At 44.1% G+C, this 20,210-nt stretch overlaps 1 protein-coding gene across 5 annotated transcripts in view; it reads right to left on the minus strand.

The window, feature by feature from the left end:
- Positions 1–20,210, minus strand: part of L3MBTL3 (L3MBTL histone methyl-lysine binding protein 3) — a 1,294,236-nt gene that overhangs the window by 627,258 nt on the left and 646,768 nt on the right. The window lies entirely within an intron of this gene.

The raw sequence follows: 20,210 nt of genomic DNA on the forward strand, positions 1-20,210 counted from the left end.
GAAGTCAGGGTGAATGGCTAGACGTCTCGATCCTTCGCCTTGGGAAAAGGGACGCGGCAAGGCTGCCCTCTATCGGCCCTCCTCTTTGCACTAACCATGGAACCATTGGCTCCGCTGCTAAGAGATACACCCACATGGAGAGGCATCCCAGGGGGGCCAGACTGGGAAGACAAAGTTTCACTATACGCAGATGACGTATTGATATATATGCGAGACCCCAAGGTGATATGTGCGGTAGTGACACAGTTACTCCAAAAATACGGGGCCTTTAGTGGCCTAAAAGTGAATTGGTCAAAATCCACATTATTGGCATTAAACCAACTAGGCATGGAAGCTCCAGAGCCCTGCCCATATAAAAACCCCTGACCACTTTCAGTACCTGGATATTAATATCACAAGAAACCTCCATTTTACATGCCCAATAACTTATAACCCATTACAGACCGTTTTGTGGGAGATGTGCAACATTGGATGTCTCTACCACTGACCCTGTTGGGCCGAGCTGACTGTTCAAAATGCTAACACTCCCTCGTTACCTATACATACTCCAGAATGCCCCACTGCACATACCTGGGAAGACGTTCCAAAAAATAGACTGCACACCCAGAAAACTTCTATGGGGAGGTGGACGCCTGAGAATAGCCCTCCAAACACTGCAAAGATAGATATGGGAAGGCAGCATTGGCTTGCCAAGGCTACAGTCATACTACTGGGCCAGCCAAATGTCGGTAATAAATGATGCACAGCATGCAGAAGCCACGCTGCCGCACGTACGAGCATCACCCCCCATGGAGCTATATGCTGCAACACCCAGAATAATCCCAAGCAAAATGGCATCACAGACACCTTGTATCTGGAGGGAATCGCACGCCTTTATTGGTTGGGAAGACAAGGTCACACCAATACAGCCACTATGGAACAATAGGAACCTCCCTGAGGTAGCCAAATTGCCGGAATGGCCTACATGGGTGAGATGTGGTATAAGCAAAGTAGAAGATATCACAGTCAATGGTACTATTAGACCCTATGAAGAACTGATCCAGTCCTTTAACCTTCGAGGCGGAAAGATACCATTATACACAGCTCCGCCATGCACTACAACAGCATCTCCCTGCCCTCTCTAACATGTCAGATAGTACTCCACTGGAACGAAACGTAATCACAGATCGCATTCAGGCAAAAGTCACCACAGTGATGTACAATGTTATTACCTCCTTTGCCACACCAGAACTGACACGGCTCAAGACAAAATGGGAAGATGAGGTTGGGGAAATCATACCAGAAGACTGGGTCCAGATCCTAATGTACCCCCGGGAAATTGCCATATCAACTAGACTACGGCTAGTCCAACTAAAAATATTACACAGGATCTACTACCCGAGAGTGGCCCTATATCGCTGGGGTAAAATAACAGAACCCAACTGTTTACGTTGTCGCGGAGAGAAGGGAACCCTCTTTCACATATTATGGGAATGCCCAAATATCAGTCATTACTGGCAACAGTGCTCAGACATTCTTACAAGGGTCCTACAACAGACAATCCCCAGAGACCCTAAGCTACTGCTACTAGGAGTAGACAACGAGATAGACCCGTCAAGATATGAAAAGCTATGCTTCATGACTGCAACAGCAAAAATCAAAAGGAATATAGCCCAACTCTGGGGAGCAGCAGAATCGCCACAGGTAGACCAATGGATCACTGATGTGCAACTCTGCATTGCCATTGAAAGGAGAGTGTATAAAGCCAGGGGATGTCCCGAAAAAGCGGCAACGATGGGAAGACACGATATGAACTTTTAAATCTCAAGATCTCAACAACATAGGCTGTGGGATATGAACACTGCAGTGGAGAACTCACCATAAAATATACTATGTAACGTATGCTATCTGTATGAGCATCTATTCCATCGAACGTTATTGTTGTTGTTAATGTGATCTGGCCCGGTAAGGACCAGCAGTTGTATGTTATAAAAACCAATATAATATGGTATTAAAAAAAAAAAGAAATACATTACATGCTACAACTACGCAGATGATACTCAAATCATCTACAAAATCAAAGACACCCAAACAGATCATTCAAACATAACCGACTGTCTAATAGAAGTCATCAACTGGATGAATGCCAACAACCTGAAAAAAACCAAGGAAAAACAGAAATCATGATCGTATCCAAAGACCAAGAGAATTAAACTGCCATCCCGTGGCCAACAGAAACGGGAACCGCACCATCATCATCTAAGGTAGTAACAAATCTGGGAGTCCTGATGGACAACACCCAAACCTTAGAACCACAAAGAAATGCAACAGTCAAGAAATGTTTCTTCCTCCTCCACACGGCAAGAAGAATCCTACCTTTCCTCTCCTTCACACACAAAACACTCACTATCGTCGCCCTCATGATGTCAAGAATCGACTATGCAAACAGCCTCTATCTCGGAATACCAGAATACCTCCTGAAGAAACAATAACGTATCCAAACTACAGCAGCCAGACTACTCCTCAAACTATCCAGAAAAGACCACATCACCTCTGCCCTACAAACACTACACTGACTCCCAGTAAAACATTGCATCACCTTCAAAACAATGTGCATAACGCACAGGGCAATCTGTGGACAAGGAGCAGAATTCCTACAAAAGAAAATAATCTACAAGCCAACGAGACCCCTCAGGCCAAGCAACAAAGTCCGCCTGGAAATAAACCATACATTAAGAAAAAACTTGGAGGCACTGTCTTCTACCACCTGGAACAACATCCCAAAAGAAATACACCAAAGATCATCTACAATTCAGAAAATTACAGACTCAAACTGAAAAACTGAAAACCGAAACAACAGAAAGGTAAAAGAATGACTAAACCGGAAAGGACACTGACAAGCTCCCAGAACCGACTGGCACCCAAGGCACCTGGACGGGTGATGCCGGGAAGAGTGGAACACAGGCGACACCCACGGAGACGGAGTCAACAACCCCAGCTAATCCCATCCAACATCTTCATCCACCCCTTAACTGCTACTAGGTACCACCATGTTGTGGAATTGTCGAGATATTATCAATCACCACACTAACTGAGTTGTGGACACTGGCAGGTACACTGGTCATATAAGTGGGAGGGAAGAACATTGTGGTGTTGTTAGGGAGGCTGGTGGAGATGGCAGCGAGATGTGAAAGGGACCTGGAATGCAGGACGGGCCCAGACTTAACCAGAGGCACTGGGTGCCCCTGCACCTCATCTGGAGAGATTATACAAGCCAACTCGTCAATTCAGGATAGAGATGCCAACTAACCAATTCCACTAACAATTTCCTCCTCTGCATACACCTCTCAAACTCCAAACCAAACACAACCACAAACCTACAGCACAAAGAAAGTGCACAAACTTCACTACACTGCAACAACAAAACAAAAAACACAGACTCGCACAACAGTACACGACGACTACCGGCCGCAAACACCCCAGACATAGCCAATGGACCCAACAGGCTGAGGCCGCCAACAGCACATCACTGCACTCTTGCACTTTTCGAGCATCCTCCCACTAACTCACCCTCCCTCACTCTTTCAGAGCCGCCAGGGTACCACTCCGGTGGTGGGAGTGTACGGTACAAATGACCTTTAACATTAACATAAGCCTGGCTGCTCAGCTCGCTAACAAAAACTGTGTAGTACAGACTTATACCAAAGGTTGGTTTGGCTTACACCTGTAGTCCTAATTGTATGTGGTGGTCCCAGAGGGTACCGCTTGCAATTCTGCCTAACACTGGTGGTATAACTGTTACATTGAGAGTGCTGCTCTTACTTTGGTTCAAATAACCTTCACAAGATTAAGCAACACTAGAAAAGCAATTGTTTTATAATGCCAGATATGGATAACTTCAAACAGGAAGCCCTGATCATTCTAACAGTAGATCAACTGAAAGATATGTGTACGGTCAGGTCTCTCTCTGTTAAAGGCAAGAAAAATGAATTGATTGAAAAACTGTTGAATCATCAAAGACTGCGGGGAAAGAGTTATAACCCCTACACCCCCAGCAAATGTGGATAGTGTTGATGAGGAGGATAATGATTCAGAGTCTAGCCCTAATGTTATTGAGGAGCCAGAAGAGTCAGAGGAGTCTCAGGATGTGAGCCCCACTGCACCTCTACTTGCTCTCGGCCCTCAACCTATAGCCACACGGACCCTACCAGGTCCAGTACTGAGTCCAGAATGTGTCTCTCTTGAAAAGATGAGACTTGAGTTAGAGTTCAAAAGGCTCCAAATGCAAACTGAAATTAAACATCAAGAAATCTAACTCAGAGAAATGGAAATGCATGAATGCTCTTGAAATGAGGAAATTGTCTCTTGAAAATGGTTCTATCCCAGAGTCCTCTATGTCTTCCAGTCCTAAGAGATCTTGCATGCCTAAAGAAGCTGCGAGTATGTATGAGGTGAGACTTGATATTTTGGATTGGTTGGCTGCTTTTGAGTATAACTATGGGATTCATGTTTTCACAGGGAATCAGTTGATTCCTTGGCTTTTGTCTAGGCTCCTTCAGGTTGCAACTGATGCTGTAATGGAGGTGGGGGAACTTGAAAGATTGGAGTATGAAAACGTGAATCTAGCTTTGATAGCTAGATTTGGGAAAACTCAATCCCAGTAGATTAAGAGGTTTAGGAACCTCAAAAAGCATGATGGTACCCCTTGGGCTACCTGGGTGTGTGAATGTTTGAAGAACCTAGATGGTTGGATGAAGGGTTACAGAGGTAACACTTTTAAAAGAATGAGAAATCTATTTTTGTTAGAATCTATTTTTGATGCCTGCTCTCCTGAGCTGAGACAGCACTTGGCTGACTCTAAGGAAATTGATCCAAAGAAGTTAGCAAAGGCTGCTAACTTGTGGGTTGCCAACAGGGCTACTCACAAGGATTCTGGGGAACTCAGAAGAAGGATGATGGGAAGCAGCAAAAGAAAGATGGCAAACAGAATTCTAATGCCTCCAGTCCAAAAGAGGGCCCCAAACAGAAGAAAGGTAAGCCACATGGGAAACCGAATCAGGCTAGTGAAACATCTGGTGCCAAACCAGAGGGAGGTCAGTAGAAATCCCCATTTGTCAAAACATTTGGAAAATGTTATGCTTGTGGGTCTACTGACCATGTGAGAGGAGATCCCATATGCAAGGGTAAACCTTCAGGGATCCACACTGTCTCCTTAGCCTTTTCCTCAGAGGGAGAAGTACAAATGGCAAGTGGAAACTTTCAATTACTGGCTGAAGACCCCATTGGATTCTCTGCCAGTGTTTCTTTCGTGTCCATAAGTCTGTGGTAACAGAATAATTTAGATGTCTATAATTTAATTCCAGATAACACAAAAGAATATTATAAGGACAGTGTACTTGTGAATGGTCAGGAGACCCCTGCCATTAGAGACACTGGGGCCAGCATTACAGTGGTGGGTGAATCTTTTTACAAACCTGAGGATGTTGCTAAGGCACCCAAAGGCCTCACCAAGTTTGCTGTAAACCCTGTCCAAATGCTTCCTAGACTACCAGCTCTCATCCAGTGCAACAACATGACTGTCAAGATACCCGTTAGTGTACAAAGTGAGGTGCCTGGGAGAGTCCTGTTGGGGAATAACTTAAAAGTCTTGGAGTTGTATCAAGCACCTCCAGGCCTCCCAGTAAAAGGAACCAGGAGCATACAAGGACGACAGAGAGAGTACCTTAATTGACTCTCTAGTGGATGTTACAGAGAAATCTATAACACCAAGTCCACAGGAGTTATTGACTGCTATTTCTAAGAAGAATGAGAAAAAGGGGAAACCCAAGATCTCAAAGAAAAAGCAAGAAAGCACTCCAGTGCTACCAGCAAGGACATCACAGAGAGGACTGTCCAAAGTCACACCTGTGACTACTCCGCCAGCTGAGGCTGAGTGTGAGAAACAACCACGAACGGTTGAATCAGCTGCTGAGGATTCAGAGCTGGAAGAAGACCTTCCCCCTGTTGGAGATCTGGATCCTAAAGACCATCCTGAGCTGCATGCTTTACTGGCAGAAGGTGGCCCCTGCAGGGCGGACTTCAGCAGAGGTCAAAGAGTGTCCTACTCTTGAAGGGCATCGCCAAAAGCCAGCTTCCCAGCTAGACGGGCAAGGACCAGAGAAGCATAGGTTGCACTAGGAAGATGGCCTCTTCTACAGTGAACCAACTGAGTCTATCCCAGGGGACTACAGAAGACTTGTAGTGCCTCTAGAGACAAGACGCCAGTTCCTACAGTTAGCCCATGAGATTCCTTTGGCTGGTCACTTGAGCTTCAAGAAGACCAATGAAAGGCTTTCTCTGTATTTCTACTGGCCAAAGTTGGGGTCTGATGTAGATACATTCTGTAGGAGCTGTCACACTTGTCAGACATCTGGCAAGAGTGGAGCCAAGAATGTGACACCTTTGGTGCCTCTCCCAGTGGTGGGAGTTACTTTTGAGAGGGTATGAATCAACACTGTTGGTCCCTTACACCCTCCAGTCTCTTCAGGCAACCAATTTATATTGGTTGTAGTAGACCATGCTACTAGGTATCCCGAAGCTATACCTATGATGACCTATGAGGACTGTCACCGCTCAGGCTGTTGCTAAGGCCCTACTTGGTATTTTTACCAGGGTAGGTTTTCCTAAGGAAGTCATCTCTAACAGGGGATCAAATTTTATGTCCCACTACATGCAGTCCATGTGGAAAAACTGTGGAGTGGTTTAACCGTACTATGAAGAGCATCATAGGTGCTTTAGAAGAACCCCCTACTGCCATACATTCTCTTTGTTTATAGGGAAGTCCCCCAGGAGAGAGTTGGATTTAGTCCCTTCCAGCTTCTCTATGGTCATCCAGTTAGAGGTCCATATGCCCCAATTAAGGAGGGGTTGGAGAGTGCTCCTTCTCCCAAGCCAGTGAGAATCACTGACTGTGTGCTTGGTCTCCGGAGGAGAATGATACACATGATGACAGAAGTATCTGATAACTTAAAAGCAGGTCAGGCACTAGTGAAGCATTGGCATGACCAGGAGGCAAACATGGTTGAGTTTACTCAAGACCAGCAAGTTTTAGTTATGGTACCTACAAGGCAGAGTGCCTTACAGGACAAATGGATTGGACCCTTTAAGCTTGTGGGAAAACTTGGAAAGGTCAATTATCTGGTGGACTTAGGCAATCCTAAGGAGTCTCCCAAGGCCTTTCACACCCCGTCTAAAAGCCTATGGCCCTCATTACGACCCTGGCGGATTTTTTCCGCCATCGGCGGACTTTTCCGCCATGGCGCAAAGTCCCTTTACGCCATGGCGGATGGCGGACTTACCGCCCCATTCCGAGGTCGGCGGGGCGGTAAGTCCCCATTGACCCATTTACCCTTCCCCATTCCCATTTCGGCCCCATAGGGTATAATGGGAGTGGGGAAGGAGTTAATTACGCCACCGTAAATTACGGTGGCGTAATTAACACCAAGGTCCCAGAGCGCCATGGATTTTTCCGCCCGCAAAAAGCGGGCGGAAAAATGACCATGGCGCTCCGGGAACTCGTAGTTGGCGGTAAGGGGTCGGCGCAGCTAACGCTGGCGCAGACCCCTTAGCGCCAGGGTCGTAATGAGGGCCTATGTCTCAAGACCACAAGTGGGAGCTTTGCTTCTAGCTTCAGCTCAAGAGAAGGAAGAGAGTGAACCTCTACCTGATCTCCTCAGAGGAAAACCTTTAGATGAGAAAATAGATCTCTCTTCTAATCTGACACTGGAACAACAGGAGGAGTGCACGTTTTTGTTAAATCAGTTTGCCTCCCTGTTTTCACTATCACCAGGCTTGACCTCTTGGGGCCAGCATGATATTCTCACTGGTGACTGTTTACCTGTTAAAAGCAGAGGTTACAGGATGTCAGATCATGTAAGAACCTACATAAAGGAAGAGGTCAACAAGATGCTTGATCTCGGGGTAATCGATCCCTCTACCAGTCCATGGTCTAGCCCAGTTGTACTAGTGCCAAAAGCAGGATCCAAGGAGTTGAGATTCTGTGTGGACTATAGAGCTCTAAATGGAGTCACAAAAACTGATGCCCATCCTTTACATAGAACAAACTTGGATCAGCCGAGTACCTCAGAACATTTGACCTAACGTCAGGCTATTGGCAAATAGCTCTGACAGACCATGCCAAGGAGAAAACTGCATTTTCAACCCCAGCAGGCCTCAACCAGTTTAAGGTAATGCATTTTGGATTAAAGAGCGCGCCTGCAACATTCCAAAGGATGGTTAATCAAGTTCTGAATGGGATGGATGACTTTTGCATGGCATACTTGGATGACATTGCAGTGTTCAGCCCTACTTGGAAAGAACATGTTGACTACTATGATATGTTTTGCAGGCTCTCGAGCAGGCCCATCTGACCATCAAGGCAAGTAAATGTCAAATTGGTCAGAGCAAAGTGGTCTACCTTGGACATGAGGTAGGAGGAGGTGAAATAAGGCCATTGCCTAGCAAAGTACAAGCTGTACATGAATGGGCCAACCCTACTACTCAAACCCAAGTGAGAGCCTTCTTAGGTCTCACTGGTTATTATAGGAACTTCATAGAGAACTATGGGTCCATAGCTTCTCCCTTGAATGTGGTCTCCTCACCCAAATTTCCTAAGAAGGTCAGGTGGAATGAGGAGTGCGCCAAGGCATTTGAAGGACTTAAGAAAGCCCTTTGTCAAGCTCCAGTCTTAAGAGCTCCTGACTACAGCCAAACCTTCATCGTGCCAACAGATGCTTCCAATACAGGTATAGGTGCAGTTCTGAGTCAGACGGATGAGAAAGGTAGGGAGCACCCCATCTGCTTCATCAGCAGAACGCTGAAGGGACCAGAAACAAGGTGGGCAAGCATTGAAAGAGAATGTTTTGCTATTGTGTGGTCACTGAAGAAGTTAAGACCATACTTGTATGGATGTACTTTTGTGATTCAGACTGACCACCAACTCTTGAGATGGTTTATGCAGATGAAGAAGGAAAATCTTAAATTGTTAAGATGGTCAATCAGCCTACAGGGGTTTGATTTTACCACTGAACACAAGTCAGGGTATAATCACCAAAATGCTGATGGTCTCTCCAGAATGTTTGACCGACTGGAGTAAGGACATACATCCAGGTGTGGATTAAATCCTCCTGTCCCTTAGTCTGGGGGGACGAGTGTTAGGGTGAATTCTCATAAATGTGCTAATTCCCTTCATCTTAGAGACCCCCAGCAATGTTGCGGGATTTTGAGGACTTGATTTGTTTACCTGGAAAGAGTACAAGTCTTTTTTCCCACTCTTTCATGTATTTTGATGTGTGTTTTACTCTTGTGTTCTTTGATTATGGAGTTTTAGATAACTCCATAGGCATCTGTTCATGTGTGTTACACAGCACCCTTAGTGCAGTGACACAGGGATGTCTTTCTAGACTTCCAAAAGGTTTAAATACCTTCTCTGGGATAAACTACTGTTTCCCAGAGAATGTAAAGTTAAACTGACTTTACCCGGTGAAGCCCTGCTGCAGTGATGTTACGCTGACCTGGTATCCATGGGGACGCCACTCAGCCCTGGTTGGATGACTTGCACCTCAAACCCTCTCCCCGATCCCTTGGTAATGTCTCAGATGAAGGTGAGGCCTGAAATACAGGAGAACTGGGTTCAAGACTTGACTGTCTCCTGTAGGGCGTCTTCCCATCTCCCTTGGATTTGAAACCTCCCCCGGGGCCTTCTTCTCACCTTCATTCTTTATGAGGTACGTTCTCCGTCCTGCTCCTTGTGGCAGGGGTGCGTAGTTGAGGAGGGCGTGCAGCGACCAAGTTGCTTCACTGGTGCAAGCCCTGTTGGAGTCCAGGCCTGCTGCGACTCTGTTTTGACAAGGTAGGTTTGCTGCTTTACAGTCTTTGTATTTCGTTCTTTCTTTCTTGTCCTTCTTCATTTAAAGAATAATGTCTGTTTTTTCTCTTCCCCTTACGTATGGAAAGATGTTTTGGCGTTGTCGTGCAGATTGGTGATGAGCACGAGCCAGCAAGTGAAGGCGCGATGAGCGCAATGCTGTCCGGTGAGTAATGCGCGGTGCACAGCACCGTTTTGTCCTTTTTTTGCTAACCTGTGTTTTTCTCCCTTCTTCGCAGGCCGCTGTGTTCCTCAACGAGCGATGTGAGGTTCCTCAAATAATGCTGACGACTTTAACCAGGTAAGGATCTTGTGGCTTTCGTCATTCGGGAGGTTGTTGTATTCAGAAGACATGCAGCGCCGGAATGATAGAGTTCGCTGGGTCGAGTATCTTCAGGTAAGCAGGATCTGCTGCCGGCGATGAGTCAAAGACAGGAGGCTACTCACAGGTAAGATCTTGTTAACAATGTTCTCTTTCTCTTCAGGTTCGTGGTGTCAGGATAAGCGGGCATCAAGGAACACTGGAGACCCGATCTAGACACGGTGAGCTTCACGCTGCAAACAGCAGAATGACGCGAAGCGTGATCTGCTGTTTGGGTGTGGTTTAAATAGTCTCAGGTAAAGTAGTCTAGTAAAAAGTACCAAGGCCCAGCCACACCCTAAACACTATACCGCATAGCTCAGTTCTTTGCACCTGAGCTATGTGAGTGCCACGTTAGCTGAAGTCCCTGAATAAAGTAGTCCCATGTAAATAGTCCCATCCTAATGTTGGTCTCCATAATGATTATGAGCCTGGCGCCAAAGGCGCCAGGACTGACTCCAAGAGATTCTTGGATGAGGTGCGAAGAGCTTTCAGGCCATAATGGAGGCCTGGAACCTGGCCTTAGCTGGGAGGCTGACTTGCTACTGAGGGTCAGGGCTAAGGGTCATGACAAGTGACTACTTGCCATGTTTGCATCGACAGAGAAGCCCCTGCAAGGACGACTTCTCCATTTGAGTCGGTGGGACCAATCCAACGCTTTGGTGTAAAGCGCTATATAAACTTAATAAATGCAAATACAATCAACTCCAAAGTAAGCCACCTGGACACCCATCTCGGAGCTGGTTGAATTTCCTCAGAATTGCTGCAGGAAACTGTATAGCCAGGGAGAGGGACACCAGATTGTGTGCGTTACTTTTAAGATGGCCTAAAGCTTTTGGATGATCCTCCGGACTCCCACGAAGCAGGACTGAACAAAGCCTGAGCCCCCTCAGCGGAGTGCGGGACCCCAAAAGTGAGGACAGTCAACCTTGACAGCCAGGAACCACGCTTATTGCTATTTGCTGTACAGCAAAGAGCTGAAACACGAAACAGCCACTGAAAGTAAAGTTTGCCGGTTGCCAGTTTTGACAGTGCGGTGCAGTGCAGTGCAGGAGTCCCCCGACGTCCTTCCTCTTGTCCCCACAACTGAGGCCCAGGAACAGCGAGATCTGCAGAGCTGTACAGGAACAGAAGTCACCAGCTGCATCTTTTCTTCTTTGACAAGGTACTGTAAAACAAGTCCAAGAGTACTTACCTCTTACTGTAGAAGTGCTTGTGACTTCCAAGACTCACAAGTCTCATCAGCTTGTGACCCTACATTTGATTCTTCTTTTCATAAGAACTTGTGCAAAGACTTTTCCATTACTTACCAGAAGTTCTTTATCCTATCCAAGACTTTTTCCCATTGACTGTGGCTTAGCCTATTGAATGACTCTTCTAGTGAACTCTAAACGTATCTGCACTGCTTAAGAATATTTGTGCTCTCTTATGTTCTAATAATCTTTGACTTTTACCAACTTTTAAAGAGTATTCTGAATGCCAGCAGTAAGGTATTAATGTCCCCACCACCCTTGTTACTGAAGTCACGTGTGGCTGTAGGTTGTGTCAGTGGGCCATCCCAAAAGGGCCTTGTCTGATTTAGAAACTCAAAGTGTACAATATAGAAGTATATTTGTGTGTTACTATTCTATTGCTCCCTTCTGAAGAAGGCTTTATAACATACTGATAAATAAATTATTAATTGTTCATGCAAGAAACCTTGAGTGTAAGAGTTTATTTGAATACCTGTAACTGTGAATCTTTGTGTAACTCCACTACAGCTCACATTTCCCCTCTTGAGATAAGCGTGGCTGCTCAACACGCTACCAAAACTGTAGTACAAGCTTATACCAAAGGTTGGGTTGCCAATACCTGTAGTCATAGTTGTGTGTAGTGTTCCCAGAGAGTACTGCATTCAAACTTTGACTAACACTGTGGTGAGTTACAGCTTGAGGACCTCGGAATGTATCCAGTAACACTGGTTGAGTCCACCAATCATGACCCATGCACCATTCAAACTTGGTGGGACGGGTGGTGGTTGTCCAATGGGGACAGCCAGACTCCCAGTCTGAACTGGTTTCAGTCAGGCACACTGCAGGACAAGGACCCCCCCCCCCCACTACCTGTCCTGCCAGTCACTCAGAGACCCTTCACAGGCTTTGGAAGCCTGACGAAGACAAAGGGACCAGAGAATCTACCTCCACCCAGAAAGGTAGATGAAGACATCAGAAAGCACAAGCGAGTTATGGGCGAGTGACAGCCTGCAAGGACTGTTTGGCTGTGCTGCGTTGCGTTGGAGATTGCAGCTGAAGAGCCTTTCTTTTTTATTATTTATTTATTTTCTCCATTCATTCAACCCAGTACCGCGTTCAAGCACAGAGGGGGAGCGTGTGCAGCGTGTGCAGAGCCTGTGAGGACTGAGAAGGACTGAGAAGGCACTGTGCCTTTATCATCCAGCCCCCTGTGAGCCCCCGCCTACAGGAAGTGAGGCACAAAGGGAGAAGGTTGGCGCCCTCGCGGCCTAAAGCCCAAGCGAGTTAAGGGCAAGTGACAGCCTATGAGGACTGTTTGGCTGTTTGCTGGGCGCTGGAAGTGAAACACAGTAGAAAGTCAGTCCGGTAATACGGCGCCAGCGCTGGAGCACCTGGGGACCATACAAGGAATCTCGTAATATACATAAGAAGAACAATGGGGCTGAGGACCTCCCCGCCGGTGGATTACTGGAACGCAGGGTTTGTAGCCTGTGCATACTCAATTGGAATAAACCACGTTAAACGCTAAACAGAGAGGACACAGTAAGCACTTGCAAAACAAAAATCTGTAGGTGCTTTAAAAGAGCGGTAGAGAGCTGGGAACTGTTACATCTTTTGTACTAGGGGGCTGGTTTATTAGGGAATCATATCATGAACTACAAATGAAAAGTGATATAGCTCAATAAATAGAAAAGGGGAAGAACATCCCACAAGAAGCGCATATATTGTACGTGAGCCTTGTTAAATACAGAGAAAATTTTGCAAGTGCCCAGTGTGAGCGGGAGACTGCGGGAGACAGCTCCTTGGATCCCGTTCACAGAACTGCACGTGGGCATCATCAAAATTACAGCAAACCAACAGCAATTTCTGCAACTGCCCAATGTGAGCGGAAGACTGCGGGAGACGGCTCCTTTGATCCCGTTCACAGAACTGCAAGCGGGCATTAATAAAACTACAGCAAACCAAAAGCAATTTTTGCAAGTGCCCAGTGTGAGCGGGAGACTGCGGGAGACAGCTCCTTTGATCCCGTTCACAGAACTGCACGCAGGCATCATCAAAATTACAGCAAACCAACAGCAATTTCTGCAAGTGCCCAGTGTGAGCGGGAGTCTGCTGGAGATAGCTCCCTTGAACCCGCTCACCCGATAGACCATAATAGATTATAATATCAATGGTCTAAATTTTCTCCGGTAGAAAAGTTGACTAAACCAGAGTCCGGGTGCGTCTAATGACTGGGAAATCTTACCACTGTAAGAGATCGGTATAGCGTGGGGCGCGCAGGCAGTCAGTTTTACAATTTCAGAAGGAACACCAAACAATAGGGCATCTGAAAACAACCCTCACAAACTGCTGCTAGAGTGGGGACTAGGACACTTACAATGAAATTACGCAGCACCAAAGACTTGGAGAGAGAAGGGGATGGGTCATACCTTGGAGGAAGTCAAGAAATAGACACTTACCAACCTACAACATCAGGAAAATACACATCTTCATACTCCCCAACAAATTCAAGCACAAATACATGCAGAGGAATTACCTAGCCATCCGTTAGATAGCCATAAAGAAAAGAATTTAAGTACTGCAATTACAAACAAATGGAAACAAGCCTTAGAATATAGAATAACAACAAAAAGAATTCAACAGAAAATAGAAAATCATTTTGGTAAAAAACTTCAAAAGTTAGAGTGATGTAGACGGAGAATCACTAATCCTATGGGAAGAACTGAGGCAACCACAAACTCCATCCTCTAGTACGGAAATCCCCTCACCAGTAAATTCGGGGAATAGAACCGATCCATTAAGGGAGAAGGGAAATGTGGAAACACCGGTTCATCAAGACCTACAGTTGTCTGAAAACATAGGATGTGACCTAGAAGAAAAAAGTGACACTGCCTATCAGGATGAGCATAAGATAAGACCAGAATCTAATACAGACACACTGAAAGCCCTAAACTTTGTACTGAGCTCATTGGTTTCAGTCTTCGAAATGTTAAAATTGGAGGTACAAGCACAAAGCAGGACTCTCTTGGAGATGTCAAAGGAAATAGCATTGTGTGATTCAATCTTAGTGGGTTTGGTAACTGCAACCAATACCAACATGACCTTACTGCCCCGGGAATTAAACCTAGAAATGGTAAAACAAGGTCTAGACATTTCATCAATACAGCAAAGTTTGAAGGAAAAAAACCTCATGGAGAAACAAAACAAAGAGCTTCTGGGGGAGGTTATTTCCTTGCTGAAAGGAAATAGAAAAACAACCCAAGAACAAGGTATCACAGAAACTATCCGCGAATACTCATTAGATGATACACCACTACCGGATAAAATGCTGGAAGAATTTCGAAGACTTGCCAACATTGTTGAAGGAGAAATGGAGATTGAAGTGGTGCAAAATATGCAGTCAGACAATGTGAATGAGAAACAAACAGAGCTATCCCATGGATGGCAATATGTCTGCGACCAGACATCAAGAGGCAGGAGAAAAGCAAGGAAACGTGTCGCACGAAGAGAGAGATCAATGACAGTACATCTTAAAAAAAGGAAAAATCAAAAAAAACACCTGAAAGAAAACAAGAACATCGGAAAAAAACAGAAAAAATAATTTCACAGAAAACTCCTAAAACCTCAAGTAACAGCGAGGAAGAGGATACACCAACAAACAATGCGGTTGGTCGACAAACACCTTTGGGGAAAAACAGGATGACACAAGAGAAGGAAAATCAGAAACAAACCAAAAAGAACTTTGAAAGTAATAAAATAGGAAAATGTAAGACATTGGAAGGACTGTAGCAATTACAAAGGCAAGTATTGGTCTGCAAACTGAGAACAAGACAGAGGAAAGCAGTAATTTAAGGACAAAAGTAAAGGAGAGTATGTCAAAACAAATCTGAAATAGAAAAATCTCAAGTAAGGAAAGAACCAAAAGAAGCCCATCAATAAAATGGCAGAATAGAATGGGCTCCAATTTTTTTGAAAAAAGATTTTCTATCTGGCACAAGGAGCAATTGTCCGGTGAACATCGAAATGGCACAAGGGGATCGTAAGCTAAAAATTGCTCCTATCTTTGAAAGGAAAAATCAGAAGATCGCTAAAGAATCAAGTGTTCCTTCATCAAATGAAACTGCCCCCATTACTGCAAATGAAACAGGACTAGACATCATACACAAAGACAATATCCGAAATGGGGCGGGAAAGTCGGTCAAATTGGTTAATCCAGGAAAACAAGAGGATATCTGTTCGATCTCACAGTCTCTATTAAAAGCCAGCGAATGTCTGGATCAATACAACCTGAAAAACCACACCATTCAAAGAGTGTGGCTGAGACTGCACTCTAATACAGGGCACCACAAATCATTGAGGGCAGTAATTTTGAGCTTGATGAAGAAAGTGGAAAATCTTCATAATCAACAGAAGATATAGAATATGTTAAATTCTCAATGTCACAAGATCGTTTTCTGGTGGAATTGGTGTTCACTTCAGAGAATGCAAAAAAAATCATGCTACAAGAGTCAGTGGAGCTAGAATCCTATGGACTGGAAGTCTCGTGCAATGACTCTGAAAAAAAACCCATTAGCAATCAACAGAATGCTCCATCACCAACAAATAAGGGAAGAGAAATCTTAAAGGAACAGAATCGGACAAAAGAGGGAAGCAAACAGATGGAACTAAAGACAAAGGAAAACACTCTCACACTTCTTCCAGAAATCCTTACGCAAGTACTACAGAAACTAGGATTGGGAACACAGCAACTTTACAAAAGATGACCTAGATGTGTTCAGTTGGAACTCGCAGGGCTCCAGTGCTATAAGAGCAAAAGATACGAGGGCACATCTATTCAATTTGGGTGATGTTTTACTACAAGAAACCTGGTTGGTGAATCAATTGAACATTGAAGGATACCAGCAGCACAAAAATCATTAGGACGACTGTCAGGGGGTTTGCTCATAGCATTGAAGAATCAGATTTTCAAAAATATAGTAGAAATAGGGAAAAATACATTAGGTATTCATGCATGTAGAGCAAATATAAACCTACAAGTGAAACCCTCAATCTGGGTCCTGATAAATATTTACTGGAACCCCGCCAGTTCGAAATTGGACCCTTTTTTGGGAAATTTAGGGCTACTACTGGAAGCAGTGAAAGTGGACTCAGCCACCAGTAACATCATCTTGGCAGGAGATTTTAACACTAACTGTTTACTCTCACAAAAATGTGAGGTGAAAAATTTGAATTCTGGGAAAACAAGTAGGGGTAGAGTGTGGCAGGATTTTATGGAATGTTGGGACCTTAGAATGCTAAACTGTTCACAAGAGAGTGACCAAGGAATATATAAAACATGGCACAGAGGGAAATCATCTTCTGCTATAGACTTTATTTTTGTCGCTAAAAACCTACATGCTTTACCCTCCGTTCTCACTTTAAAACAAGATGGGGGCAGTGATCACTCCAGAATCGAGTTAACATTCCAAAACATTCTAGGAATAAGAACAGAAAGAGAAACCCAGAACCTAGAAGGTAAAAATGGGAAAATTAGAGTCAGGAAATCTAAGAATGGGGGACTTAAGCTTAATAGGCAGCTAAAAGAGGTCCCCAAATCAATCTGGAAACCGGAATGTGGTCCGACAAGATTTAATACATTTATTTGGGGAACACTAGCACCTGAAGACCTAGCAGGGAGGGAGAACCAAAAACATCTCCATGCCTTTGATGAAAAAACACAAAGGAGAAAAAGAGCATAGAAAAGCACTGCGAGAAATCAAAAAAATAGGGTACCCGGCAGATCAATTGAAAATAGAATTAAAAAAAGAAAATAATCAATTATAAATCATGGTCAATTTCACAAAAGGAAATCCGGATGCAAATAGACAGGGAACATGTCCTCAAAATATTAAGAGAAAACAACAGTAAACACTTTTGGGAAGCAATAAGTCAATTTAAGGGGGAAACAGTTAACTCACTCTGTAACTTGGTTCCTGAGAAAGATTGGGTTGATTACCTCACAGAGACTTACAAAAGTCAGAGTACCTGTCTCTTTACGACCATACCAGATATGCCTTGGGAACTTAATATCAAAGAAGAAGAAATCTATGAAATTATAATCAACTCCTCAACATCTAAAGCCTCAGGACTAAGTGGTCTGACATATCAGACACTGAAAGGAGAACCGAAATTATGGTCAAAATTACTATCTTGTCTCTTCAGGGAAATCCTTAAAAAACGGGCATTTCCAACTTCTTCGAAAACAGCATTGATAATACCCTTTTTTTTAAAAAAGGTGATCGTCAGGCAGCAGCGAATTATAGGCCAATAGCACTGCTCGACATTGAAAGTAACATTTTTATGAGACTTTTATTAAACCATGTCTTGAAATGGGTAGAAGAGTTAGAGATTCTATCACGTTTACAAACAGGATTTCGGAAGGGACATTCAACATCGGTAAATGGCTTAATTTTGAACATCTTGAATGAACAAACAGGGAATAAAAAATCTCCTCCACTGTATAGAGCATGGATCGATTTATCGAGTGCATTTGATCAGGTTGAACGAGCACTACTTTGGCAAAAATTAAGAAAGTGGGGAATGCCGGAAACACTACTATCATTCTTGGTAGAATTGCATAGAGCCACAAACTTAAGAGTTAGACCAGATGAAATGGGTCATTTGTCAAAACTTGTAGAGGTAAACACAGGGGTTAGACAAGGGTACCTAGGAGCACCCCTTTTCTTTAATCTGTTCTTGGCAGATCTCGGAATGTTTCTAGAGTCATCTGCGTTGGCCAGTCCGACCTGGGAGAAATCTGTTGGCTGGCCTACGCAGATGACATAGTACTCCTCGATAGAACACCAATTGCTTTGCAACGTCTGTTAACAAGACTTAATGAGTATGTTGAAATAAACAGACTAACAATTAACCCTACCAAGTCAAACATTCTAATCTTCAAACACCCATTGACAAAAATTAAATATAAGAGTTGGAAATTGGGAGGCCAATGTATCAGAGTTGTAGAAGTGATAAAATACTTGGGTTACAATACACATGCTAATCCAGCCCAATACAAGACATACTCTGAGGTTATGAATAAGGCAATCCAAGCCGGCTCTCAAATGGTCGAATTGAATGATAAATTCTGCAAATTTTCGATTCTCCCATTGGTAAAATACTACCTAGCAAAAGTAGTACCGGTGTTACTCTACTGACTGGAAGCTAAACCGGGTCTTTGGGTAACAAACTGGGAAACCTTCGAAGGTTGTCTCTGGAAAAGAGCATTGGGCATCCCAAACTGCACTTCTACAAAATGCCTAAGGTTCGAATCGGGCCTAAAATCTTTGAAGACTATGGCAGATTGAAAACTGATTTCCCTGTTTCGAGACATAGCTATGGGTAAAAAAAGTCCCTGTATGGAGATCTCGGGGCTCATAGATCACAGGGTAAATCACCCCTCTTGAATTTACTTGGGGAGAAAGTAATTAAAGCATTGACAAAAATAGATCTTGATGTAGAAACCTTGATCCAAAACCCTCTCCATATAAAAAAAAATTGGAACAGTTGGACTGGATTGAAACAATAGAAACAGTGAGATCGGATCCTGTCCAAAGTGCCTTTTTGAGGGGGCAGAAGAAACTTGGGTGTTTATCGGGCTATTTAATGAAATCCCCTGATAGAAAATAGCGTTCAAATTTCCTCAGATTGAGACTAACTCTAATTCACTGTGGGGCAATTCTAGAGAAACGAAAACCAGGGGTAAAAGCCAAAAAACTGTGCTCCGTTTGCATAAACCCTGCCAAACAAACGTTAAAACATCTGCTCATGGACTGTGAAGGCTCATGGACCTATCGCCTAAATTTATTCCGAAATTTTGTGCGCAGAGAAGAAGATATTATATCAGATTTTTTGTGGGAAAGACTCATCTCTGGCACAAATGCTGCACTATCATCGGCAGCTATACAGGTGTTAATTAACTGTGAAATAGTCATCTAAAACGGTTATTCTGGGAAAACAGATAAACACAATACAGTTTACTGAGACCACAAATGGTAGTGGCAGGGTTTGGCGAAGAAAACTATTACTTTGTTTTGTGAAAGAAATGTGCATATTTTTGTAACGCAAACTCGTCTGCTGTTGTTGAACTGTTTCATTTATTTTTGTAAAGGCTTATTTAGCCAAAACAAATAAAAACACATTTTTAAAAAAAGAAAGCACAAGTCATCTTGTTCAGGGCTTAAAAAAGTATAGCCACCATTTTGGGTAAATGGTGTCTCTTGTGTCCCCTACTGCAGCAGCAAAGACACAGTGCGACAAAAAGTCATGAAAAATGGTACACTGCCGCCAGCCTGAACAGAAAGCTTGTCACAGTAACCAAAGGTTACTGGAGAGTCCAGTAAAGGAATATCTGGCATCCCTGCAGGACGCCACATTGGGTGGGGTGTGCTGATCTCGCAAAATAAAATAGGAGGTAGGAAAAAAAGTATCCCTCTGCCTTGGTAACTAAGTTACTCAGGCGAAGATAAAGAAACAAAGTGGAAGCTCAAGGAGCTGCCAGCAACACTGCACAGAAAGTGGTGCGTGCTGCTTTAGTAAAATGTAAATGCCAGAAAAGTTGGAGGAAAGCATGACTCCAAAACGAAATACCAAAAAGAGAGGTAAAAAGGGTTCCCAAAAGCAGAGTAAAAGAATGAGTGAGTGTGGAAAGGTTCCCACTCACTCAGGAGAACTAGTCAGAAATCCAGTGGTCCAG

Source organism: Ambystoma mexicanum, chromosome 11 (genome assembly GCF_040938575.1).
Source record: "Ambystoma mexicanum isolate Mex_15411 chromosome 11, UKY_AmexF1_1, whole genome shotgun sequence".
Classification (NCBI taxonomy): domain Eukaryota; kingdom Metazoa; phylum Chordata; class Amphibia; order Caudata; family Ambystomatidae; genus Ambystoma; species Ambystoma mexicanum.